Genomic DNA, 27455 nt, shown 5'->3' with positions numbered 1-27455 from the left:
CAAGTAATCTACTTATGAAGGTGTTGGCTGAAGGAACATTGTCAACTGGGACAATGGGGGAACTCACTACTCTGCGAGAAAAAAGGCTATGGAAGCTTTACTGGCACCTGAACTGGCAGACATTCAGTGTCTCATCCAAATGCTGGATCTCCAACAAAGCAACATCCCCTCACTACTGCATTGAGGTGGTAGCTTACATTAAGTTAAATGTAATGACCATCTTCAACAAGAGAGACTCTAACCACTTCCCCATGACATTCAAATGGTATATCATCGCTGAATCTCCCAGTTGAGAGTCATTGTTGACTGAAAGGTTAACTTGACATAAGTACAGTAGCCACACAAGAAGATCAAATTCTGGGAATTCTGCAATTAGTGGTTCACCTCCTGAGTCTCCAAAGCCTTTCCACCATCTGCAAGCCAAACGTCGAGTGTGCCGGAATACTCTCCACTTGCCCGAATGAGTGGCAGTCCAGTAATGGTCAAGAACTTGATACTATCCAGAAAGAAGCAGCTTGCTCAATTGGCACCCCACTCAAAATCTTACAAATTAATTCCCTTCACCACCAGCACACTGTGTAAACCAGGTGCAGTGGGTACTGTATACAAGCTGCACCACAGAAATTCGCCAAGGCTTCTGCAACAGCATCTCTCAAACCTTCGTACTCTATCACCTATAAGGACAAGGGCAGCAAGGACATGGTAAAACCATCACCTGCAATTTCCCCTCCTAGCTGCATGCCATCTTCCTTAGGAAATAGATCACCATTTCTTCAATAACGCTGTGTCAAAATCCTGGAACTCCCTCCCTAACAGCACTGTGGGTGTACCTACACCATATGGACAGCAGCAATTCAAGAAGGCAGCTCACCACCAGCTTTGCTAAGGGCAATTATAGGGATGGCTGTAAATGCTGACCTAGCCAACGATGACCATAAATAAAACAAAAAGTGCTCAAAGTCCAGAGTGGAACTTGAGCCCACAATTTTGTGACTCAGACAATAGTGCTACCAAATGAGCCAGGCTAGCACTCCAGAACTTGTATAATAATAAAGCTAATCTTTAAAATCCATTAATAACGGTGATGGTATCTTGTGGCCCTGTGATAGCGTCCCTACCTCTGATCTGGAAACTCTGTGTTCAAGTCCCATTCTGGGGCTCGAAGGCCACAGAAAGTGTGTTCATAACTTGTCTAAACAGTTGATTATCAACCTGTATCTCCTTCCAGTACCCTTATGACAGGCAGTAAAAGTAGGAGAGTTGCCTGGTCAACCAGAACCTGTAGAAGGCAATGACAAACCATTGAAGTATCTTGTCAAGCATAACCATGGACCAACGCATGGAAGTCCATGGTCAGTAATGTCCTCTTAGGATATGGTTCCTGAAGAGAGAAAAAATAACAGAGTTACTTCTTCAGGCCCTACAGTATGAAGAAGCAGTTCCTTCCTGCCTTGCTTTGGAATAGAATAGTAATGTGACAGCACCAATACAGTAGCTATGTGCTAGGTGTAGTGAAGTTGTAAATGCTTTTTATTAAACTGATTATAATTTCCCTCATTGTAAATTTTAGAAACAATAAAGGTGACTTTGGTGAACTAAAGGCAGTAATTTAATCAAGGGATGGTAAATCTCAAGTACTTAACTTTCCTTTTACAGGCTATTAAGTTATTTGAAACCCCTTTTGCCACTGGATTTCTGTCTTGCAAATTCAGTGAAAGTTATTCATCACAATCTCAGTGACTTGAGTTCAGCCATCCATTATCCAGAGCTTTCAATGTTGACAAATTCTAAGGTCATATATCTGAGTTGTCCACTAACACCATAAACATTAACATGGCTAAAAGGCATGCAGTATTTCCTATGGGTTGCAGAAGGCAGATAAGAGTCATTTCTTTTCTTTATCATCTTTTCTTTTGTATTTTGTTTTCTTTCTTTATAGCCCACTTGGCTGTTGGATTTATGTGCTTCCTGTTGTAGGGACTGAAAAAGTACTGCAAATAACGGCACTGTACAAGCAAGTGGAAGATCACTATCTCACCATGAGACTCCTGCTGAATACAAAAAAGTTAGTCGGCCTGCTCAATTATATTTTAGTTTCACCTCACCTCTCAAAATGGTCATAACACTGTTTCCTGTAACAACACTAGCCACATCCCAAAGACAACATAGTCAGTGTGTGTGGAGCTGACTTGGTCTGATCACCTTTAACTCAGGTTATACTGCACTCACAACATTGAGATGCCATGGAAGATTGCAAACCATTTTGTTGATATTTGTGAACCAGCAAAAAAACTTGTTTTTTTACAAAATGTATAAAATGCAAAAGCCACAACAAGCTTGCTGTAGTGATATGAATCATACTCCCAGCAAAATTGTTTAATTTGGTTTATTGCAGAAGCTGAGAGGTGTATCTGACAGCTGCTGGCAGCCACAAAAATTCAATTATACGCTGTGCAAACATTAATAAAAATGGCATTTTTAAAAAAAAGTCACCTATTCAGGATTTGTGAAGAACAATATTTCTGTAATTAGTTAATTAATATTCAATTAAGGTCAGTGGGCTAAATAAAACCTTTTCAGAAACTCAGGAAAAATTTCGAAGACACTGTACTACAGATGCCTACTTTCATTATCATCTGTATACAGACGTTCCTTATCTACTAGCCAGATGTCTGAGAACAATGTTTCTGATTATCATCCTGGCACAGTCTGCATCTCCAAGCTGTGGTTTTCTGTGAGTGCACAGAGTAGATACCAGAACATTTAGTGCCACTGATATGTGGTTCATGTTCAATTTTTAAGACCATTTTTTTTCCTTCCTCTTCTTGCCGCGATGGTATTTAGAATGGCAGAATGGGCTGGTGATTGATTTTGTCAATGGTCTTTCTTCCATGGTTTACTAATCACTGTTCAATGCAATGCTGTGTCAAATATAGAGCTAAGAACCGGGTGTTTCTCCTCATTGTTGTTTAGAACACTTGACTCCGTACTCGCTACCAAAACTGTATGTTGCAAGCTGGTTTGATTCCCAATATTAGGTGTAAATGTTAAAAAAGCAGTATATCCAGTGTGCCTCCAACAGTCTTCTGTACAAGTCAAAAGTCATATTCAAAATCAATTTGTCACCCTAGATTTGCTATCTAAACCCGCTCCATTGTAAGTAATGTTATTACTGTAATAAAGTAACATGTAATGTTAATACTGTCAATATTAGCCCCCAATAATGACATACTAAACAGGCAATTGCCCAGTTTTTGTTGCATCTACTGTGTTTTTTTGTAGTTAATGGTAATAGTCTCATGGTGCCAACAATGATACTTTGTTGTTAGCCTTGAGTTTTTGACTCGAAGCCTTGGTGATACCTACCAGTTCTCTCAAAGACATCATGGCAGTAACTTGAATATAAATTCTCTTGGCATAAGTCTGTTTTTCAGGAGCTTTTACTTCATCCTAATGCTGATAATTGTGTTTTCTTCAAACCATTTCATTTTGTCCTCAGCTATAATTCTTCAAAAGTCCCCAGTTATGCTCTATCATGAGATTCAGGTTGTTTTTTCAGGTGTTTTTTTCTGGCATTTTGCTTCCTTCAGTTTTCTGTTCTCCAGGAGAATCCACCATTTGGCATTCTCATGTCTCACTTGCATCTTCATCAGCACACTTTTAATCCTGGTTGTTCTTATTCTGTTTAGGATGTCAGTCCTGGGGGCTAATAGTGACTGAACCTGGCTGCAAAGAGACTTCACTTGTCCAATTGACCCAGGGATTGGAGATAGGAACCAAAAGCTTACAGTTTAGAGGTAGGCCTGATTGTTATATCTGCACTGGCCTAAAAGACAAGCTGGGCCAATACAATTTTTCCATTTAAATTTAGGATTTTCAGAGAACCTGGCCCAAACCCACAAAAGGAATTACAGTATCATTGTATCGCAAGAATTCCTTGATACTGAATATGTCTAGCACATAAATATTCACTTGCAAATCAGCATTTACACTACTTTTAGCAGAGTTGTCCAACCCACATTTCGCAGGCCACATCTGGTCCGTGAAACCTCTCTATGGGGCCCACGGAGCCAGTTTTCAAAATACCAGTCAAGCAGTTAAGTGGAATGGAAGATTCTGCAAGGAGTTGCTCTGCCAATCATAGGCCACTCCTCTCCTGCGTTTGCTGCTGATGGACTCAGTCTATCAGCAGCAAGTGCGGGAGGAAAACAGCCTGTGATTGGAGGAGCAGTGAATACTAGCGAGTTTTTTGGGGAGAAAGAGGTCTTTTTTCAAGCAGGGTGGGAGAAGGGATGAGAGCGAGAGTGCTGTGAATGGCGGGGTGATGGAGTGGAGTGAGAGTGCTCAGGCCCCGGGAAGGAGAGGTTGTGGAGCCCGGGTATGGAGGCGGTGGGACATGGGGAGGAGGCTGGCTGATGAGTGTGAAAGATTAAGTGTGGGGTTGAGGGGGGGTGTGTGTGTGGAGGGGGTGAGAGATTGTGTATGGGGGGGGATGAGAGAGTGTTTGTGGGGGTAAGAGGGGGTGTGTGTGTGAGTGGGGGGGTGAGAGAGTATATGTGGGAGGTTGAGAGTGTTTGTGGGGGTAAAGTGTGTGTGTGGGTGGGGGGGGGTGCGTGAGCGTGTGCGTGGGAGTGACAGTGAGAGTATGTGTGTGTGTGTTCGTCTTACACCCAATCTCAAGTTTCTCACTTACTCTCAGGACCACACACCAACACATTCAGCCACTCACAGTGGGTGAGGGAGAGTGAGTGAACACCCTGAGACTGGGAGTGAGCCTAACACACAAAAAATGACCCTGTCACGCTGATCATTTTTATTAATTACTCTTTTTTAAACTTAACTATTTATTGCTTTACTTTTGCTCAGCAAATTGTTTCTTAATACAATTTTTTTTTGAAATTCAGTTTAATGTTGTCCCAAACCTTATCTTTCTGAAATTGGCTCATCAGTCATTCTTCTTATCAGAGATTCCTCTGATGCGCCACATAATATGAACAATTTCCAGTTCCCTGGCCCCAACCGCCTCCTCTTCACCATGGACGTCCAATCCCTCTACACCTGCATCCCCCACCAGGATGGTCTGAGGGCGCTCTGCTTCTTCCTTGAACAGAGGCCTGAACAATCCCCATCCACCACTACTCTCCTCCGTCTGGCTGAACAATTTCTCCTTTAACTTGTCCTACTTCCTCCAAATAAAAGGTGTGGCTATGGGAATCCGCATGGGCCCCAGTTATGCCTGTCTCTTTATGAGGTATGTGGAACATTCCTTCTTCCAGTCCTACCCAGGCCCCCTCCCACAACTCTTTCTCCAGTACATTGTTTCGGTGCCGCTTCATGCTCTTGACTGGACCTGGAATAATGTATTAATTTTGCTTCCAATTTCCACCCCTCCATCACCTTCACATGCTCCATCACTGACACTTCCCTTCCCTTCCTTGACCTCTCTGTCTCAATTTCTGGTGATAGACTGTCCACCAATATTCATTACAAGCCCACCGACTCCCACAACTACCTCAACTACAACTCCTTACACCCTGCTTCCTGTAAGGACTCCATCCCATTCTCTCAGTTCCTTCACTCCCGTCGCTTCTGTTCCGATGATGCCACTTTCCAAAACAGTTCTTCTGACATGTCTTCCTTTTTCCTTAACTGAGATTTCCCACCCACGGTGTTGACAGGGCCCTCAACTGTGTCTGACCCATCTCCCATACTTCTGCCCGCAAACTCTCTTCCTCCCAGAACCATGATAGGGTCCCCCTTGTCCTCACTTTTCACCCCAACATCCTCCGCGTTCAAAGAGATAAAAGTAATTCTGTTTTTGTTCCGCGTTCAAAGGATCATCCTCCACCATTTCCACCAACTCCAGCATGATGCCACCACCAAATGCATCTTCCCTTCACCCCTCCTGTCGGCATTCCGTAGGGACCATTCCCTCCGGGGCACCCTGGTTCACTCCTCCATCACCCCCAACACCTCAACCTCCTTCCACGGCACCTTCCTATGCAATCGCAGAAGGTGCAACACCTGCGTCTTTACTTCCCTCTCCTCATCGTCCAAGGGCCCAAACAGTCTTCACTTGCACTTCCCTCAATTTGGCTTCCAGTGCGGTCTCCTCTACATTGGAGACACCAAACACAGACTGGGTGACTGCTTTGCAGAACACCTTCAGTCTGTCCGCAAGCATGACCCAGACCTTCCTGTCGCTTGCCATATCGACACACCACCCTGCTCTCATGCCCACATGTCCGCCTTGGCCTGCTGCAATGTTCCAGTAAGCTCAACGCAAACTGGAGGAACAGCACCTCATCTTCTGATTAGGTACTTAACAGCCTTCCGGACTTAACATTGAGTTCAACAACTTCAGATCATGAACTCTCTCCTCCATCCTCACCCCTTTTTTCAAATATTTATTTTCTAATTTTTATGTATATAGGTATTTTCCCACCTATTTCTATTATTATTTTTTAAATGTATTTCCATTCATTGTTTTATCCCCACCTTTTAGCATATTTCGATCTTTTCTCCCACATCATCCCCTCCCCACCCCACCCCCACCCCCACTAGAGCCATCTGTCACTTGCTCATCCTGCTTTCTACTCTTAATGTCACTATTAGCACCTCCTTTAGTCAGTATCATCACCATCAACATCCCTTCGACCTTTTGTTTAAGACATAATTTGCAATTTCTCCTTTGCCTCCACCTATCACTGGCCTTCTATCCAGCTTCACCTGTTCCACCATATTTCACCACATATTTACTTGAAGCATCATACGGACTCGAAATGTTAACTATATCCTTCCCTCCACAGATGCTGCCAGAACTGAGTTTTTCCAGCAATTGTTGTTTTTGTTTCAGATTTCCAGCGTCCACAGTATTTTGCTTTTCTTTTGACTCACCAGTCCCTTGGGTGAAAAAAAATGGAAATGTGCCCCCCCCACTCAAGCAAAAAGGTTGGAAAAGCCTGATGTATGCTATTAAATTCCCATTTAACTGGTCAATATTCCTTCTCTGTAATGGTTACTAATCTTCACACTGGGTCCCTTTGTCCTGTCCATTAGTGGTCTCATGTTCAGTGCACAAGCAGTCACGTTTGAGGCAGATACCCCTACACTTTACACACTATGGATTTATAGATGAACTGTCAGTTGTGTTTAGCTTACCAGGAATAGATGAAGGAGGTGTTTTTTCTGGCCCCGTCTCAATTCAGGCTGAGCCAGTTTGATCCAAAATAAGAATACAGAGCTACCTTGAATCTCACCACTTCATGTTCCAACAATGATACATCATTGTTCTTGGTAAGCAGACCTTTTCCAAGACTGCATCTGCAATCAGTATCATTCAACAAGTGTTGCATTGCCACTCACCCACCACAATCGGGCTTTTCTCCATCTGCTTCGCCAACACCTATGCATGAATAGGTTAATGAGGACATTATTTTGTTATTTTCTTACTCCCCATTTAACATGATCTCCCTTGACTTTTACTACAACTCTTTACCCTCCCCCTACCCTGCCGTTAACCTGCAAGTTTTATTATCCAGTCTCAGTGCTATTATTTAATACCTATCGGTGTATTTGGTCTACACACTTTTCCTTCCAGGATTTTGTATTTTCAATTCATGAAGCTGATTACCCATTTGACCTGAGAGTTAACGCACAAATCAGGAGTTAATAATCAATATGAGCACAAACATCCAGCAACTATAAACTAATGTGATTGAGGAGACTATGAACCAACTGCAAATAAGCCTTGACATTGTGATAGGTGCATCCAACACAAACAAGTGGGTGCAGCCACACCAGAACTCAGATTGCTTGAAGGAGTTTCCAATGATGCATTGAAGGACCATGGAAAATTGTAAAGACTGCAGAGAATGTTTAGTGAAAATGCCCAGATAACAAAAGTGTTCAAATCATTTTCTTCTTTTGAAGTAATAGCAAAATGCTTACTAGGTAAGGGCACAGAGAGTACCTTGTGCCCATGGAGCTGAACGTCAGTATTAGCCTACAGGAAAGAGGGGAAGGCATTTAGCATTCCCTAATGGGCAGCCAATCAGAGTCTCTGAAGTGCTGAACCTTTCCCTGCTGTTACTTCAAAATGAGATGACAGATGTATCTCATTAGCAGTGGTTAAGACAACATACACATGCAATTGGCACATCATTGAATACCAAGCACCTGGACAAATATGAAGTATGTTATATTCTGCTCATGCACGAAAATCGTCAAAAGAATCATCTATAAATAGTGACCCACAGCTTGAAGTCATCAAAAAATAGAACCTAAATTATTTGGAGCTTCAAAAACCATTTTCAAAATTTATCATTGTAGTGTGAAGTTTGACAACAGGATCTAAAATTACTGCTTCCTATTTTACTGCTGCAAGACTACAATGTAAATATAAAATAATTATTTGTAAATGCTGTTGATCTGAAGATGGGCAATGGAAGGGGTATTAGCATCTGGGTCAAGAGAGGGAGAAAGCAACCTGGGTTGTCTATTCCTGATCAACATCAAGTGAAGCCTAGCAGAAAGTTTACACATATTGGCATCAGATGAGGTTAAGAGTGAACTCAGATACGATGCATCCACTGTCTAGACCTACATATTGTTGGATAGATATTGGTCAACGCATCAGAGAACTTCTTTGCTCTAATTTGAAGTGTCACCCAAATATGTAGCTGGAGCTTTGGTATAACATCTCACAGAAATACAGTATCTGACAATGCATTTACCTCATTTCCTGATACTACACCGAAGTGTTAGCCCAAAGTACGGATGGGTCAATTGTCTGAAGTGAGACTTGAACCCACAATCATCTAACTCAGAGGCGATTACAATGGCAGGCTGAAAAATTGTAATTTTTGCTCAGATGGAACATTTAGGTGAGGAGAAGGAAAAGATGGAGGATGGAGAATAACTTATGAAACATACAAATATCCACCAAGTGTTTGAAGGAATGAGCACATCATCTCACCATACCTACTCTGCATGTACATAACACTTATTTAAATGTCCAGTTCTATTGTTACTTTATTTGGGGAAAATTCTGTGTTAGTGTGTTATATTTCATCTTCCAATATTTATAATTACAAAATAAAAGCTGTAACTTGCATTGTGCATTATAATTAGGCAAAACACTTTCTGTTCGAAGTTATTCGAAGCTTACGCAAACAGTGTATTCAAGGGGGTAAATGTTTGTTATTTTCCATCCTGGCAGCATTAGCTCTGCCAATCCATGCTTCATTTGCATACAAAATGCTTCATTCCAGCAATCAATGAAAGTCCTGTATTTAGAGCTTATCACAAACATGCAGGGATCGGATTCTTCAGCCTACTCGTTAAATTCTGGCGATGCATAACAAAATGAAAAGGCTGGAGAACTGGAAACTGTGCATGGGATTTGGAGATGCCTTCACTTCATTTCAGACAATGTGTCAGAAAAAAGAAACATCACAGTGTTTATCCATGGGGACATACACATCTTAAACCAAAAAGGTAATTTTTGAAATGTCAGAAGCATGTTGCCATTATTATATAGGGAAATAACCCAGAAAGCAGCTGTCCAATCCATAGGAGAATGTCATTTTTAATTGAACTATTCAGTATAGCGTAGCACAAAACTACATATATCCCCTTCAAGGGGAAATGCTCATTATATTAATATGGACTTGCTATTGAAATCTTGTTTATAATTTTTTCACTATTGTGCTTTTTCTTTCCTCTTTCTCACATCTGCTCATTGAATTGGATCAAAAACTACTCTGAAGCATTTATGAACAAAGGAGGTCTGCGAGCTTAAGGCAATACATCCACAATGCCTGCATCAAACTCCACTTTGAGATTTCTTTCATGTTACTGACAATTGAGATAATAAATAAAAATTCAAAGAAACTGGATAGTGATTAACCAATTGTTACTTATCCCACTAAACTCTATCCTATACTCACTACCCCAATGCAGCTTGCAAGTCAGAATGCTCTCATGAAAGGATTTCAAAATGGCAAAACACTCAACAAGACTCACTGATCAAGTCATCTTCCTGGGGTTTGCAATATGGGTTGTGCTGTTAAATCTTCAGCGTATTCGTAATTTGATCACTAAAATAATTTCACTGACAGGTTGACTCATTCCTTTGCTATTGGATGTTACCATGGAAATCAATCTCAGTTGTCATTCAGAAAAAACACCAAAGGTCAGGTGTTTCCTCCAGGGAATGGTGGAAACAAATGGAGGATAAATAACTCAGCTACTTTCCAAAAGTGGCTGAATAGTGCCTGCAGCTTACCTGAACAGATTCATGGCTTTTGCTACCTTACATTTGGTTCTTTGTTTAGAAAAGACAACATCTAAGGAAAATTAGTCCCTATGATGAAAAATGTAGAAGTACAGAGAGATATCAGACAGCCTGCAGAGTAAAATTCAAACTTGAATCTTAGTCCTGGTATGTAGGTACTCTGTGCAGCACAAATTAACTTTGTAGAGAATAGAATCTTTGTAGCCAACATTTGAGGGCCAGCTAACTGCAGAGCAAGTCATTATGCACAAATGGATTATTTCTTTGAAGATGTCCATCTACAGTAAGCACACAACTTGCCTACGTCCCATCAAATTGGACAGTTTATTCATTTGTGCAAGTTAAGGATAAACATGATTATCCTGTCACTATACACTAATCATCCAGTCTTCCTTAGTACAGGGGAGGTACCAGAGAATTGGAGAAATGCAAATGTCACACCCTTGTTCAAAAAGGGGTGCAAGGATAAAGCTAACTACAGACCAGTTTGATCTCAGTGGTAGGGAAACTTTAGTACAGGATAAAATTCATAATCACATAAACAAGTGCTGAATAATTAAGGAAAGTCAACATAGGTTCATCAAGGAAAGATCATGTTTAACTTTTCTTGAAGAGGTAGCAGAAGGTTGATAAAGGAAACACTGTTGATGTGTTGTATATGGATTTTTGAAAAGCATTTGATGCAGTGCCACCCAACAGACTTGAGTAAAATTCTAGCTCATGGAATAAAAGGGAAAATAGGCACTTGGATATGAAATTGGCTGAGTGACAGAGGAGTGATAACAATAGTTTTGCAGATTGGAGGAAGGATTGTAGTGGAGTTCCTCAGGGTCTGTTGGGACCCTTGCTCTTCCTTGACATATATTCATGACCTAGACTGTGGTGTGCAGGGCAATTTCAAAATTTGCAACTGATACAAAGATTGGAAATGTTGTTAATTGTGATGGGGATAGTCTTGAACTTTAAAAAGACAGGACAAAAGGTGGATTGTGCAGACAAGTGGCAGATGAAGCTCAATGCAGAAGTGAGGGGTGATGTTTTGGCAGCAAAAATGTGGTGACAGTATAAAGGGAGAGCCTCTAAAGGAGGTGCAGGAACAGAGGGACCTTGGTGTATATGTACATAGGTCATTGAAGATGGCAGGGCATGTTGAGAGAGTAGTTACTAAAGCAATATATTATCTTAGGTCTTATTAATAGGGGCATTGAGTAAGGAGGTCATGTTGAACTTGTATAAGACACTAGTTAGGCCTCATCTGGAGTACCACGTCCAGTTCTGTGCAGCATATTTGAGGAAGGATGAGAAGGCATTGGAAAAAGTACAGGAGAAGAACAAGGATGATTCTCAGGATGAAGAACTGTAGCTAAGAGGATAGATTGGAAAGGTTGGGACTGTTTTCCTTGGAAAGAAGGCTGACTTGATAGAGGTATTCAAGATCCTGAGGGGTATGGATAGGGTAAATAGTGAAAAATTGTTCCCACTCAAGAGAATATAAGTAGAGGGCAGTTTCAAAATAATTGGCAAAAGGAGTAAAATGTGATAAAAAAATTTCACCCACAGGGTGGTTGGAGTCTGGAACAAACTCAGAAGGGTAGTGCAGGCAGGTTCGATCAAGGTATTCAAAAAGGAATTGGATTGCTACCTGGAAAAGGGAGAATGTGCCAGGTTACAGGGATAAGGCAGGGGATTGGGATGAGCTGGAATGCTCTTTTGAGGGCCAGTGAATGCTCAAATGGGCTAAATGGCTTCTTTCTGCACTGTAAAGTTATTCCATTCTGCACAAGGATACCACACCACTGTAATAGGTTTCTTCATAGAATACTCAATAGAAAGAGATGCAGAGGGGGGTTTAGTGAGAACTGAAATTCATAGGATTGAAGGCAAATTATTGACTTAAGGAAATTTGCTGAGTGGCAGTGACACTGAGGATAATAGGCAATTACTTGGTAGGATGTCTCTACTGGTGTCCCACAAGCATCTGTGGTGTCATCTATTCACAGTATTCTTACCAGAATATGGGAGAGTGCCTCATATCCAAGTTTGTCCATGTCCATGCAATGTATTAGTACATTAAGTAAATGGACAAAATTGTGGCAAATGGGTTTCTATGTGGACAAATGTGAAAAAGTTCCAAATAGCAAAAGTGCAAGTCCAAAGAGTCTCAAGGTCCAGGTTCGTGTATCATGAGAGTCAGATACAGCAAATAATTAAAGGCTAATGGAATACTGGCTTATATACCTAAAGGACTATTATTGAAGAGAGTAGAAGTTTTGCGACAGTTGTCAAGTGTTATCAGAGCTACTCTGCCCCAGAGTCTAGTTGTTATTGGGTAAGTGGCTGCAGTGCATCGTGCAAAAGGTGCACCAGAAAATAAATGTTTAAGGCAGTGGATGGAGTTCCAATCAAGTGGAGAGTATTCAAGTATTCAGTCGCACTCCTGATTTGTGCCTTGCGGATGGCAAAAAAGCTTTGGGGAGTCAATGTCCAGCCTGATTGCTTTCATAACCACAGTATTTATGTGGTCATTGGTAACTCCCAAGAGGTTAATGGGGGCTTCAGTGATTTCAACACATTGAATACTAAGGGAAGGTGGCTAGAGTCTTGTTGGCAGTGATTACCTGGCATTTGTGGCACAAAAGATGCTTACCATGTACACACATTAGTTGAGGAGTTGAGAATGTAACTGAACACTGCAACAACAAATAACCCCACTTCTAAACTTATGATGGAGGGAAAGTCTTTGATGAAGCAGATAGCTGGGCCTAGGACAAGAAAAGGTAGAGATACGAGGCATTGACAGGCATATGGAGTTAGATCACAGATCAGCCATGATCTCATTGAATGGCAGAGCAGGCTCAAGGGCTTAGACCTGTTCTATGTTTCAAATGCCATTTTATCATAAGAATTTCTAACTGATCTATTGACTAAATCCAATATAGTCATCAGGAATTGATTAAAGTTAGAAGTAAATATAGCACAATAAATAACTATAAAGAAAACATCAATAACATCTTAAATAACAAGAGCTTTATTTGAATACATTCTACATTACTTTAAATGAGAATTTAACAAAGGTGTGCAAATTAGGTGCTTGTAGCACATTTATAAGTCATAAATGGCATCCCAGCCTTTGGAAATTAATTCTGACCCCTTCATTGAGGTCCCTTTGTCAAAGGCATCTCTTCAAAGCTCAATTCACTCCATATAGTTGTCTCTGGAACAGAAAATGTTGAATGGGTGCATTAACTTAGATGACATCGGCTCAAATTAAGTATTTTGTCACAACATTTAAGACCCTTGTAAAAAAGCACACAACAAAGGGGTTTTTTTTGCATCAGCAAGAGTCCCTTGTAAGCAAGAACCCAGGAAATAGTGAAAGGTGAAAATTCTATCACATTGCAGCCAAACAAGGTAGTTGATAAAGCTGATCTTGTTATATGACTGTCCAAAGAGAAATAGACAAGAACTTTGGGCACAATGCTTCTGCAAAACATCTCATTGACTGCTCGATCAAATGAAACTACACAAGTTTGAGTCTACTTGTTCTAACGCCATTTGATTTGAATCTGAGCTATTAAAACTATTGAGGTGTTCTCTGACAAATACTAAGACCATTGTGACCAAATGCAATAATTAAAATTAGATAAAAAAAGGACAGGTCAGGCACATTTTATGCGATGCATTACATGCACTGTAACTTGTAATTAGCTCCATCTATCCCAGAGTAATCAGTCTTTGCTAAAAAGCAATTTCATCACAGTCATTATGAAGACCATCGTGAGTATAAACATCATTTTAACTCTGGATCAGATGAGCTGTGTTGAGAATGTAACTGAGTATGTAATTAATGTACTTATATGCAGACAACTGCAGCCAGCATAGATACAAACAGTTCTATCTACACCTACTGGGGAAGTACATTCCACAGCCTAAGAATAACCTCCTGCATGGGCAGGACATTTCATTTATAGTACAGTGGCTAAAAGCAACTTCAGTGGGAAATATTAACATTTTATAAAGCCTTAAGTTAACCTATGTTACTATGAAGAACAGAATTGGAATCCTTGTGTCACTGTCCAGATCCAATTTTTGCTTCCCCACGCCCCCACTACACTAGCAGCCTGGAATTCCACAAATGAATGGTTTGTCTTTTAGTGCTCATTCTTCAGACAGTAGTCCAGACAAGCTACCGCTCAGACATCATAGCCAAGCCAAATCTACATTTGGTGGCACCAGTAATTCCAGAATGACCAACTTGTTACCAGTGTCTGAAGTCATGCTGCCAACTTAACAATACAACTATAGAATATGGATAACTGCACTCATGCCTACCTGGTGAACGAACACCACAGTCTTTTTGAAGGTTCAATGGTAGAAAAGGAAACACTTGTAGACCACTGAAGATGTCTTAACTGAAATGAGGACAAATATACCTTAACTTTGAAAAAATCTTTAGGAGTGAACACAGCTTTCTATAATTTAAAAGAAACACACATGGTCTTAATTCTTTCTAAAAAGGCCCAGCAACTTTCTCCACTCTCCAAGTCACAGCATACAATTGCAGTTGAGAGAGCACCCATCTGTAAACATATTCGCAGCTTGATTATTGCATTTTAAAAGTAGATTTTAAAAAATCAGTACCCTTGATCCCCATTGTCATCTTTGCCTCAAAAGAATGACATTTTCATCAGCTGGGGCACTTGGTAGGGTTCTGGTGGGTATGTAGCTGACTGTGAATGCAGATCTGCACCCAGAAGGCACTGCTGCAACAGGATAGGATACTGCAAACAATTGAGTTTTGGAAAGCTGCTGGCTGAGGATTTCCTCTCATTTTCTTTCACCTTGGGTGTGTATTTGCTTTAGGAGGCCACACCGTTTAAAAATCTGCACCAGCAACCCTGGGCGAGCTTCTATGAGTTACAAACCAGTTCCAATGCAGCAGCAACCATCAATGGTTACAAATGCCTTTGAATATGATCTAATTCTGCAGAAACAATTCACACTAGCACAGATGTTATTACATGAAATTAACTATCACTACAAATTGAATCCTGGCAAGCACTCATATGCTTGCCCACTGCAGCTCATCATGACAGGTACTTTCAGACATCAATTATTAGTCTTAAACAAATGCAAAAAAATCTCAAATATTTTGAATTGTAAATGTGATTTCAGTTTGTTATTATTGTTAACCTCCACATAAATTTCTGGACTTAATTACTTCAGTCACTTAATCAATGCTGGTGTCTGCACAGCAACCACTGAAGACTAGAAGACAACTTGAAAGTTAGAAGCTACAATACAGAAGTAATTACTAGTCAGACTAACATTCTTCTCAAAGGATACAATGACTCAATTTGCCATTCAAAGGGGCCTGCTGAAATGTAACTAGCACCCTGATCTTAAACAATATTTGCTTCGATAAGTAGCACATCATTGGTTGATTTGAATCAAGTTTTCCAGATTTAAAAGTTTTTTTGTTTACCAATCACCCTACAACAGCTTATGCGAGAAATGAATAAACAAATCTGAACAAGTTATAAATCCACATTCTTGGGTCCAGAACTAAATATTCAGCCTTCCTCCAAATGAACAGCTGTCAATAGCTTACATTTATAGCATTTCTAATATCATGAAACATCTTAAGGTGCTTGACAGGAGCATTATCAAACAAAATATGACAGTCACAAGTTTTTGATCATCTGGCTAAATATCTACTCGAAAGAGTGTGTTTAAAAGGAGAAAAGCAGCAAAGATATCAGTAAGGAATTCTAGAGCTCAGATCCTAGGCAACTGGAGACACAGCCATCAATGGCAGCAGGATTAAAATCAGGAATCTGCAAGAGGCCAGAACCAGGAGAGATCTGGGAGTGTTGGATGAAGGGACAGAAATAGTGAGGGGAAGGAGGCCATGAAGAGCTTTGAAAACAAGAATGACAATTATAAAACAGAGATAAAAACAAAAAACTGCGGATGCTGGAAATCCAAAACAAAAACAGAATTACTTGGAAAAACTCAGCAGGTCTGGCAGCATCGGCGGAGAAGAAAAGAGTTGACGTTTCGAGTCCTCATGACCCTTCAACAGAACTGATGAAGTTCTGTTGAAGGGTCATGAGGACTCGAAACGTCAACTCCTTTCTTCTCCGCCGATGCTGCCAGACCTGCTGAGTTTTTCCAGGTAATTATAAAACAGATGTGGCCAGACTCAGAACAGGTGAGTGAGCACAGGAGGTTTGGGTGCGAACAGACCTGGTATGAGTTAGGATGCAGGCAGAATTTTGGATGAACTCAAGTTATGTAGGGCAGAAGATGGGAGGTCAGCTAGGTATGCATTGGAATCATTGAGTTAAGAGACATGGAAGAGGATTTCAGCAGATTAGCAAAGGCTACAGCAGTCATATAATCTCAGGGTCAAGCAGAACACACCAAGGTTGAAAACATTGTGATGGTTCAGCCAATTAGGTGCCAGATAGAAGATAGTCAGTGGCTAGCTTGTGGCACAGACCAGGGACAATTGACTTCAGATTTCCCAATATTTAGACGGGGAGAATTTTTGCTCACCCAGTACTAGATGTTGGTTGCAAATCAGAGATGATGAGGTAGAGCCAGGTGTATTTAGCATACATGTGGAGCCTGACACAATGTTTTCAGAAGTAGCTGAGAAATACAGGCAGAGTCAAGGATAGAATGAGAAGCCATTGCAGGTCATTTGTGCAGTCACAACCAACTGACACAAAACCCAAAACCAATTGCTAGCAGCCTATAGGTGACCAATATGCCAAATAAGCAGCGAATTGACCAGCAAATGCTTAAACAAATTGTACTGAAACACCCAACTCCATACCTCGTTACCACAAAGATCACAACGCATTGGATAGACAAACTTGAACAGGTCATTTAGAAGCTGAGTTACCTGGAAAAATTCAGCAGGTCTGGCAACATCGGCGGAGAAGAGTTGACTTTGAGTCCTCCATAACCCTTTAACATAAGTTGAAGGCCCTTCAGTTCTGTTGAATGGTCATGAGGACTCGAAACGTCAACTCTTTTCTTCGCCGCCGATGCTGCCAGACCTGCTGAGTTTTTCCAGGTAATTCTGTTTTTGTTTTGGATTTCCAGCATCCAGTTTTTTGTTTTTATCATTTAGAAGCTGTCTGGAACAAGCCACTAAAATGACAAGCCTAAATCCTCCACTTTTTAACCAATGTATACAATTTTGGATTCCCTTGAAATAGCAGCAAAATTGCAGAAAGGAATTGCAATTATTAACAGAACAAAGAAACTCCTGGGACTTTAGGCTACTCTGCTGAAACACCAACTACCCAAAGTTCAACCACGAATCAATCGTTTTATAATGAGTAGAAATAGCTGAAGAACTTACTCTGCAATATCAAAAGCTGCCAGTCTCCCAAACATCACTAACATACTAGGATTTAAGGCTTGGGGGGTGGGGGAAATGATATGATCCAACAAAAAGGCCTAAACAATTGTTGTTAAAAACATGCCAAACAATATTTCTCAACAACTGTTTAGAGCTGATTCTAAGCATGAATATATTTAACTTTCTGGATAATTTAACTTTCAGATACTAGCATAAGGAGGATTAAAAAAAAGATTCAGCAGCCAAATCCCAACAAAAACAAATTGTGAGAAACTAATCGATAAGATTTACACTATAGAATAAGGCTATTTTGATCATGCAGAGAGTAGTGAATATTGCTTCACATTCACAGCACAGAAACTTCAGTCTAACATTATGCTCCACAGAAGCCTCCTTTCACACCTCATCTATCAACATTGTCCCTTATATTCCTTCCTGCTTCATGTCTACCTAGCCTCCTTAAACGCATCCATACTATATGCACCTAAATTCTTTTGAGGCAATGATGGGCATATTTTAATTAGTTTCAATCATTTGCTCCCATTTTATTAAAGTGTAGGAGATGTAACACCTTCCCTTTTAACTCATCACCCAGGGCCCCAAGCACTTTCCATGTGAAAAAAGTGATTTATTTATTTGTACTTCTGACAGTTTAACATCCTGTATTTGCGGCTCACGATGTGGTCTCCTTGACATTCGGGAAGCCAACTTCAGATTGGCTGACCACTTTACGGAACACCTCCATTCAGCATCCTGAGTTTCCGGTCACTTGTCATTTTAAATTTGTCCCACTCCACTCAACTGCGACCATCTATACTGTCCCAATGAAGCTCAACACAAACTTCAGGAATAGCACCTTCTCTTATCAATTCGGCACTTTCAACCTTCCTGACAACCTCCCCACTTTTTTTGCTGCTTTTGGACAACAGCTGTTGACATAATTCTGTTTTTCCTCCCAGTTATATATCTAGATGCATTTTTTTTCCTTTACTTGTCCCATTACCATCTCATTTTGTCTGCACCATCACTCTTTTGTCACTTAACTCTCCAGCCTCCTAACCTATGGAGGCCTTGCTTTGTTTCTTCACCACTATTCCCTGCCTCTGTACTTGCTTAAATTAAATCTCTACACATCAACCTTTTCCAAGTCTGATGAAATGTCACGAATCAGATACATTAACATTTTCCCTCCACAGTTGCTGCCAGGCCTGTTCACTATTTCCAGCATTTGCTATATTTGCTTTTGCGCACATTCTATTCAGTCTGGGTGGAAAAAAATGTTTTAATAAAAGCAGAAAACGCTCAGGTCTGGCAGCATAAGGAGAAAATTAACAATTCAGGCTGATGAGCCGCCTCTTGTTCTATTAACATTCTAGTAACTGGTTTTCACACCTTTGCCGAAGCCTAACACCTCTCTTCCAGCAGGGAGCGCTGAGCTTGTTTTTTTTATTCATTCATGCATTGGGCTTCACTGGCTGGGCCAGCATTTAATGCCCACCCCTCATTGCCCTGGAGGTGGTGGTGGTGGTGGTGAGCTGTCTTCTTGAACCGCTGCAGTCCATGTGGTGTAGGTACACCCACAGTGCTGTTAGGGAGGAAATTCCAGGATTTTGACTAAGCAACAGCGAAGGAACAGTGATACATTTCCAAGTCAGGCTGGCGAGTGACTTGGAAGGGAACTTCCAGGTGGTGGTGTTCCTATCTGCTGCCCTCGTGTTTCTAAATGGCAGTGGGTTTGGAAGGTGCTGTCGAACGAGCCCTATTGAATTCCTGCAGTGCATCTTGGAGATGGAATACACGGCTGCTACTGTGTATCAAATGGTGGAGGGAGTGAATGTTTGTAGATGTGATGCCAATCAAGTGGGCTGCTTTGTTCTAGATGGTGTCAAGCTTCTTGAGTGTTGTGGGAGCTGCATTCATCCAGGCAATTGAGGACTATTCCATCACACTCCTGACTTGTGCCTTGCTGGATGGGCTTTGGGGTGTCAGGTGATGTTACTCATTGCACGATTCCTAGCCTCTGATCCGCTCTTATAGCCACAGTATTTATATGGCCAGTCCAGTTCAGTTTCTGATCAATGGTAACCCCAGGATGTTGATAGCGGGGGATCAGTGATGGTAATGCCACTGAATGTCAAGGGGTGATGGTTAGATTCTCTTATTGGAGATGGTCATTGTCTGGCACTTGTGTGGCACAAATGTTACTTACCACTTGACAGCCTAAGCCTGAATATTGTCCACATCTTGCTGCATTTAGACATGGATTGCTTCAGTATCTTAAGATAGTTGGGCCAAACACAGTATTCTGAGGAACTCCTGCAGTGATGTCCTGGAGCTGACTGACCTCCAACAACCACAACCAACTTTCTTTGTACTAAGTATGACTCCAACCAGCGGAGAGTTTTCCCCAATTCCCATTGACTCCAGTTTTGCTAGGGCTTCTTGATGCCACAGTCAAATGCAGCCTTGATTTCAAGGGCAGTCACTCTCACCTCAGGAGTTCAGCTCTTTTGTCCATGTTTGAACCAAAGCTGTAATGAGGTAAGGAGCCAAGAGACACTGGCAGAACCCAAACTGGGCATCAGTGAGCAGGTTATTGCTAAGCAAGTGTCACTTGATAGCATTGTTGATGGCCCCATCCATTACTTTACTGATGACCAATAGACTGATGGGGTAGTAATTGGCCAGGTTGGATTTGTCCTGTTGCGTGCGTACAGGACATACCTGGGCAATTTTCCACATAGCCAGTAGATGCCAGTGTTGTAGCTGTACTGGAACAGCTTGGCTAAGGGTGCAGCAAGTTCTGAAGCACAAGTCTTCAGTACTTTTGCTGGAGAACTCCAGAAGAAGCTGAGATGGATCATCCACTTGGCACTTCTGGCTAAAGATTGGAGCAAACGCTTCAACATTAACTTTTACACTGATATGCTGGGCTCCCCCATCACAAAGGATGGGGATATTTGTGGAGCCTCCTCCTCCAGTGAATTGTTTAATTGTCCACTACGATCCATGACTGGATGTGGAGGTACTGCAGGGCTTAGATCTGTTCCATTGATTGTGGGATTGCTTAGCTCTGTCTATCAGTGGCTCCTAATGCTGTTTGGCACACAAGTAGTCCTGTGTTGTAGCTTCACCAGGTTGACACTTCAGTTTTTAAGTATGCCTGGTGCTGCTCCTGGCATGCCTTCCTGTACTCTTCATTGAACTAGGGGCTGATCCTGTGGCTTGATGATAATGGCAGATTCAGGGATATGCCAGGCAATGAGGTTACAGATTGCATTCGAATACAATTCTGCTGCTGATGGCCCATAGCATCTCATGGATGTCCAGTCTTGAGTTGCTAGATGTGTTTGAAATCCATCCCATTCAGCATGGTGGTAGTGTCACACAGCACAATGGAGGGTATCCTCAATGTGAACTTCACCTCCACATTGACTGTGTGGTGGTCATTCCTACTGATACTGTCATGGACAGATGTATCTGTGGCAGGCAGATTGGAGGAGGATGAGGTCAAATATTTTTTCCCTCTGGTTGGTTCCCTCACCACCTGCCACAGACCCATTCTAGCAGCTAGGTCAGTAATGGTGCTACTGAGCCACTCTATGATGGACATTGAAGTCCACCACCCAGAGTACACTCTGCGGCCTTGCCACCAAGTGCTTCCTTCAAGTGGTGCTCAATACAGAGGAGCACTGACTGATTCAACAGCCGAGGGAGGGCAGTATGTGGTAATCAGCAGGAAGTCTCCTTGCCCATGTTTGATCTGATGCCATGAGACTTCATGGGCTCCTGAGTCAATGTTGAGGGCTCCCAGGGCAACTCCCTCCTGGACTGTATACCACTGTGCCACTACCTCTGCTGGGTCTGTCCCACCAGTGGGACAGACCCAGCAGAGGTGGCAGTGTCTGGGACATTATCTGTATGACATCATTCCGTGAGGACGACCAAGTCAGGCTGTTATTGTTTCCGGTGCCTAGGGCAATGCTGGTTGGTCCATCCAGTTTCATTCCTTCATTGAGACTGCAGACGTCTGACAACTCGAGTGGCTTGTTAGGCCATTTCAGTGGGCATTTAAGTGGTTGGAATCTGGAACACACTGTCTGAGGGGGTGGTAGAGGCAGGAACCCTCAACATTTTAAGTATTTAGATGAGCACTTGAAATGTCATAGCATACAGGGCTAAGGGCCAAGTGCTGGAAAATGGGATTAGAACAGAAAGGTGCATGTGGCTGGCACAGACATGATGGGCTGAAGGGCCTGTTTCTGTGCTGTACAGCTGACTATATGTATAAGAATCAGCCACATTGCTGTAGTTCTAGAGTCACAGGTAGGCCAGACCAGACGAGGATGGCAGATATCCAATCCTAAAGCATCAGTGAGCCAGATGTGTTTTTACACCAATCAATGATTTCATGGTTAGTAGACTTTTAATTCCAGATTTTTATTGAATTTAAACCCCACCATCTGCCATGGCATTATTCAAACCCAGGTCCCCCAAGTATTACCCTGGGTCACCGGATTACGAGCCCAGCAACAATGCCAATACACCATCACCTCCTTCTACTATTCACAGTGCACTCCAAAGCATGGTTTACTTAACACTTCGAAAGACATACCTGGATTGCCTGGCTTATTTCCATTACATTCCCAGGATTGATGACTAGATGAAAATTGAAAGTTGCAATCTGGTGAGAGTAAATAGATTGTTCAGAACAAATTCAGATTTAAACCATATGCCAAATTATTTTAGTATTCATTATAAGCTTTCAAAATTTTTTTCACACAAATTGTTCGGGTCTGGAATGCACTGCCTAGAAATGTGGTGGAGGCAGGTTCAATCGAGGCATTAGCTGATTATTTGAACAATGTGCAGGAGTACAGGGAAAAGGCAAGGCACTGACACTAGATCATCATGCTCATTTGGAGTGCAGACACGATGGGCCGAATGGCCTCCCCATGTCGTATAATTTCCGTGATTCTGTGAAAACTTTATAGTCAGTCTCAACAGCATCAATGCAAATGGGCCATTAAAATTACTGTTTAACTGCTTTTCAAACCAGGAGACAGCAGTAAGACTCAAAAGGTGGTCGTGATATTTAATGAACTAAATTGCACTTTATATCTTCCAACAGCCACCGTCAAATAATCAATTTTACAAAATAGATTAGCAGCTAGTTTGATGAAATCCTGAGCAGCAATCAGCAATGCCTTAAGGCAGTCTCATCACAAAAGGCTATGAAGACCATCGTGAGATAAAACATCATTTCGTGCTCAGTGATCATTAATTACAAAAAGCTGGTACAGTTTAATTGCTGGTGCTTATTTTAAGATGACTATAAAGTTTTAAACACGAGCACAAAACTTGCGTTCGGTGTGGAACTAAACATGAATTTTTGCACTTGACTACCCTTGTGGAAATTAAAACATTTGCGATTTTAGGTCATCACACAACAGGAGAAAGCACTTACATTGGCCCTCGTGTGCTCACAGCGATAGAAAAAAAAAATTAACCATGACTTGGAAACACATTAAAGGCGTGAAGTGGGAGACTGAACCACATCAGGAAACCCAAATGAAAGACCACACTCACAAATCTCACTTTCCAGTCAGTCAAGTGCCTGGCTCAGCAGCCACGTGGCGAAGTCTCCGGTTCCTCGGCAGCGCCATGTCTTGAAAACCTCCACCAGGAATCTGCACATTTTATCAAAAAGGAAAAGTGAAAATTAAGTGGCCGAAACCACCAAGTCATGTGAAGCACGGCATTAAATTGCAGCAAAGTGGAGCCCGTACAGCCGCAGGGAAACGCTCCAAGTTTATCAGGGCCGCCGTTACCTTGCCTGTCCAAGCCACTCCTTCCAGCACCTTCCACACACGGAGAGAGCGAGCGAGAAAGAGACCGGTTCCCGTTTCCGGGGCAATATTTATTTCCGGGGCTACCGGAAGCTACCGGCACGTGACCCTACGCATCCTCTGGTTGCTGACGGCTTCCAGCCCGGGGTTCGCCTTCAGCGGAAACTCGGGGCCCGTGCCATGGCGTCCGGCGCACAGACGGTGGCTATGGTCTCCTGCATCGTGCTCTGTTGCTCCGTCCTTTTCCCCAAAGTCTTCGTTTCCCGAATGACAAAGGACAAGCAGCCGCCGGAGGGTAAGGATCAAGGGGGATTGGGGAGGGGTGAAAGAGAGAGACCGACCCCTCACACAAACAGGAGCCTGATCTCCCACCCTTACCTCGCCCTTCCTCCTCTCTTCCCTCTTGTTTATTCCGGCCCACATTTCACAAATACCATTCATTTGTTGCCATCATCATCTCCAGAGTTGTGCTTTTCCAATAAAGTTTATTTCTGCAACCATCATGTTTTGTTTGCGTTTTCATCCTGGTTTCTTATCCTCCCTGTTTTCCCCATGTGGTCTAGAATCTGTGCTTCGACAATTTTGTGTCTCACTCCCCCTCAGTTGAAGTTTGCCTTGTTGGGTTACTTAATCATTTTAGAATTTTGAAAACTTCTTCAGTTAAATCAGAATTAGCTTTGTAATTCGGCTCCCATGGTTGTTCACATAACCCAGCAAATTATGTTGGGTTTTGAGCTACTGGTTAGCGCTCGTGTGGACAGTTCTCTTATTGAACTGGGTAAGTCAAAAAAGGGAAGCAAAAGGTACATGCCCTCTTAAAATGTTGACAAGTTTTCGGTATTTTGATAGGAAGCAGCTCAGATGCTGGATGAATGTTCACATTAAAAGCCTGGTGTATTACACTGTTAGGCTGCAAAGCTGATTCATGGCAGTATTTTCAACGTTGTTGTCAATTATCATCTGGTGATAGCTGCAGATGGGCTGCCGTCAGTGGAACCATAACTTGTATTTAAATAGCAGCTTTAATGTAGAAATACATCCTAAAATTCTTTAGAGAGAAAAATTAAAAGTGAATGAGTTAGTGAGGGTACATTAAACACATAAAGGGAGGAGTTTAGGGAACAGAGGGTATTGCCAAATAGCTGAAGAGAAATAATGCTAAAGGAGGTTGCAGAAGTAGAATAGGGTGAAGCTATGGAAGACTTTTTGAGAATGACAGGAATCTGGTACAGTGTGAAGAATGTTAGAAGAGTGGGGTGATGCAGGACAGGATACATACAGCCAGTTGTGTTTTGAATGAGCTAGAGTTTATGCCAGTGGTGTGCGAATGACTACTGGTTACAACTTTGCCAGAATATCCAGTTGTCCTTCAACACAGGGAATCCTAGGGGTGTGTATAAAGTGATCAAAAAGGCAACAGATCTATCCACAAAGAAAATGACTGTTGAAAACTAAGGCAGAAGAAGTCGTCATTGACTGCAATAAACAGTTGGAGAGATGGGTGGAACACTACCTTGAGTTGCACTGTAGGGAGAACACTCACCAAGAAAGCTCGAGACACCATAGAAAGCCCGCCTGTCATGGCAGGGCTGGATATCGAACTCGCAGTGGAGGAGTTTAGCAAAGCTATTGACTTGCTTGCCATGGGCAAAGCTCCAGGTCATGATGTCATACCACCTGAACTAAACAAGCACGGGAAACTGGTATTCCAGCAGGACCTGGACAACATATGCTAAGCAGGAGAAATGGCTGAACAGTTTCCCCCTTCACTGTCTCTGCCATATCCTTGGTATCTTGGCAGGACAAGGTCACCAACTCGCAAGTCCTGAAGCATGTTAATTCCATCTGTGTACACTCATTGCTAAGCTAATGACATCTGCGCTGGCTCAGTCACGTTCATTAGATGGACAACTGTATATCTAATTACCTTCTGTATGGTTGACCTCCTGAACATCCATACCTCCATTACAAGTGAGATATGAAGATGGCAGATGTTAATACTGACAACTGTATTGAACTAAATTTTCAGTCCACTGTCTTCCTCTGTCGAAAATGCAGCAGACTCTGCCAGAACAGAGTGGCTGAGCTAGATGTTTTTTTTTGATTGATAAGGGAGTCTGAGGTTATTGGAGTCAGGGAGGAAATTGGAGTAAGGGCCACAATCAGATCAGCCATGAGTTTATTAAATGGCGGCACAAGTTTAATGGGACAAATGGCCTACTTCCATTTCTTATTTTCTTGTAACAGTAATGAAGAAAATAATGCTCTAAAGAGTGACAACTCACCAGAACTAGATGACTTCCAATCCAGGGATTTGGAGGAAGTAAGTGAGAGCATTGCATGTTCCCTAGCTATAATCTTGAAGTTCTAGTGATTCAGGAACTGTCCCTTTAGATTGTAAAATTGTGTAGATCATGCTGCTGTTTTAGGAAAGGGGAGGGAGAGACCAAGGAATTATAGACCAGTTAGCTTAACATTATTTGTCAGGAAATTACTCATGGTTGTCAGCTGTCCCTCAGTTCGAGAATGATGTCTACTCAGAGTCGCAAGTTTGTGCCATGTGGCCGAACAGGCCAATTCTTGACTGTCAGATCCTTGGGCACATGAGGCAGAATGCCCCATGAGGTAGTGGGATTAGGAGAACAGGATTTGCTTCCTTTTCTTTCCTCCTTTGCTGCTCTGTCTCATCATTTAAGACACTGTGAAATTACTACAGTCAATAATGAAAGGTAGTGTGACTGAACACCTTGAATATTTTCAGCTGATCAGAGAAAACAAGCATGGATTTGTAAAGGATAGGTCATGCATGACAAACCAGATTGACTGTTTTTAAGAGGTGACTAAGTATTGGACAAGAACATGTCATGGATATTTTGTATGGACTTGCAGAAAATTTGATAAAGTTCCTCATAAGGGACTGTTGGCTAAAATTGAAGCCCATGGAATTGAGGACAAATTACTGACTTGGTTAGGAAACCTAGGAGACCTGAGCAGCAGGAGACAGTAAGTAGGGATCATAGGCAGGTACTTTTTAATTGAAAGGATGTGACTCATGCTGTTCTTCCAGAACATTTGTTATGGCCTCAACTATTCACTCTATTTATTTATTAATGACTTAGGTGAGGGGATAGAAAGCCACATATCCAAATTTGCCAATGATGTGGAATTGTAAGCAATGTAGATGGAAACATAACTTACAAAGAGATCTTGGTAGATTAAGTGATTTGGGCAAATAGATTTCAATATGGGTAAATGTAAGGCCATCCACATTGGACCTGAAATGGATTGGACTTAAATGGTCTAAACAGTAGGGGTCTAAAGAGACTCGAGGTCCTGGTACACAGATCATGTCGCAAAAAAAGTACAAAAAATAACTACAAAACTAATGGAGTACCAGCTTTTATATTGAGAGGATCAGAGTATAAATGGGCAGAAGTCATATTTCAGCTATACAAAGCCAGGTTAGACCACATATTGAATACTGTGTTCAGTCTTGGGCTCCATACTTTCGGAAGGATATATTGGCCTTGGAGGATGTGCTGTGTAGACTTATTAGGGTGATATCCCAGTTCCAAGGGTTATATTATGAGGGGAGATTATACAAACTAAGATTATATGCAAGGGATAAGGGGTGATTTGATTGAAGTTTTCAAGATATCAAGAAGAACACAGTTTCTCTTTATCTACTCTATTTCCACTGATTGGGAAGTCTAGGACTGGGAGCATAGTGTCAAAATTAGAACCAGCCTTCCAGGAGTGAAATTAGGAAACACTTCTACACACAAAGGTGGAAAAAGTTTGGAACACTCTTCTGTAGATGGCAATTGATGCCATATCAATTATAAATTTTAATCAGAGATTCATGGATTTTTGCTATCCTAACATATTAAGGAATATGGGGCAAAGGTGAGTATATGGAGTTAGGTTGCAT

The 27455-nt window shown here is 41.8% G+C and overlaps 1 protein-coding gene and 2 non-coding genes across 3 annotated transcripts in view; 1 reads left to right on the top strand and 2 right to left on the bottom strand.

Annotated features, from left to right (window-relative positions):
• Positions 1-14016: 14016 nt before the first annotated feature.
• Positions 14017-14096, bottom strand: LOC121283693. The gene has a single exon (XR_005944339.1). It is a non-coding gene; the product is annotated as a small nucleolar RNA SNORD35 (small nucleolar RNA).
• An 8767-nt stretch (positions 14097-22863) lies between these two features.
• On the bottom strand, positions 22864-22943 carry LOC121283692. The gene has a single exon (XR_005944338.1). It is a non-coding gene; the product is annotated as a small nucleolar RNA SNORD35 (small nucleolar RNA).
• Positions 22944-23474: 531 nt separating this feature from the next.
• ric3a (RIC3 acetylcholine receptor chaperone a) overlaps positions 23475-27455 on the top strand; it is an 88573-nt gene continuing 84592 nt past the window's right edge. The window contains exons 1-2 of the mRNA XM_041196639.1: positions 23475-23819; positions 25772-25847. The gene's annotated coding sequence lies outside the window, so the exon portion shown is untranslated. The remainder of the gene's footprint in view (positions 23820-25771; positions 25848-27455) is intronic.

This window comes from Carcharodon carcharias, chromosome 10, assembly GCF_017639515.1.
Source record: "Carcharodon carcharias isolate sCarCar2 chromosome 10, sCarCar2.pri, whole genome shotgun sequence".
NCBI lineage: Eukaryota > Metazoa > Chordata > Chondrichthyes > Lamniformes > Lamnidae > Carcharodon > Carcharodon carcharias.
Note: the sequence above shows the minus strand (reverse complement) of the source record. Positions and strands in the feature narration are given on the sequence as shown.